Consider the following 683-nt stretch of genomic DNA (forward strand, 5'->3'; position numbering starts at 1 on the left):
CATTAGCTCTGTAAGGGGAACTGGAGGGAGGAATCAGGCACTTTTATTTGGAACCCTTTCTCCCCTTCATCTGAAATGTGACTGGGAGAATTTCATTCAAGGTGAATTGCAATAAAGATGTTACAGCCAGAAATGTTTTAGTCTTTTAATGGTATATAAAATTGTGACCCTTTCTTTCAGTCTGAAATTCATGAACAATTGAGCACACATGAAGCTGCCTTATCCTGAATCAGACCCTTGGTCCATCAAAGTCAGTATTGTCTACTCAGACTGGCAGCGGCTTTCCAGGGTCTCAGGTAGAGGTCTTTCATATCACCTACTTGCCTAGTCCCTTTAACTGGAGATGCCAGGGATTGAATCTGGGATCTTCTGCATTCCAGGCAGATGCTCTACCACTGAGCTACAGCCCCTCCCCAAATCAGAATGGATTCCTCAGTCAAGGGACGAAACTACTGAAATATCAACCATATTGAATGTATAAATTACAAGCCATAAGTGTGTTTCCTGGAAGCAAAGAAAAATGAAAAGCAATTAATGGGTGTAAACACCAAATGAAAATGAATAAAATGGTTGTCATATTGCACATCCCTATTAAATGGACCTCTATACCTTAGGCTATGTCCAGAAAATGTTTATTTTTCTTTCCATTATAATCTGCAAAGGCAGTTCCTCCACGTCCTTTG

The 683-nt window shown here is 40.4% G+C and overlaps 1 non-coding gene across 1 annotated transcript; it reads right to left on the bottom strand.

Annotated features, from left to right (window-relative positions):
• Nucleotides 1-338: 338 nt before the first annotated feature.
• Nucleotides 339-410, bottom strand: TRNAS-GGA (transfer RNA serine (anticodon GGA)). Its single transcript has one exon. It is a non-coding gene; the product is annotated as a tRNA-Ser (tRNA).
• Between the last annotated feature and the right edge of the window lie 273 nt (nucleotides 411-683).

This window comes from Euleptes europaea, chromosome 1 (assembly GCF_029931775.1).
Source record: "Euleptes europaea isolate rEulEur1 chromosome 1, rEulEur1.hap1, whole genome shotgun sequence".
NCBI lineage: Eukaryota > Metazoa > Chordata > Lepidosauria > Squamata > Sphaerodactylidae > Euleptes > Euleptes europaea.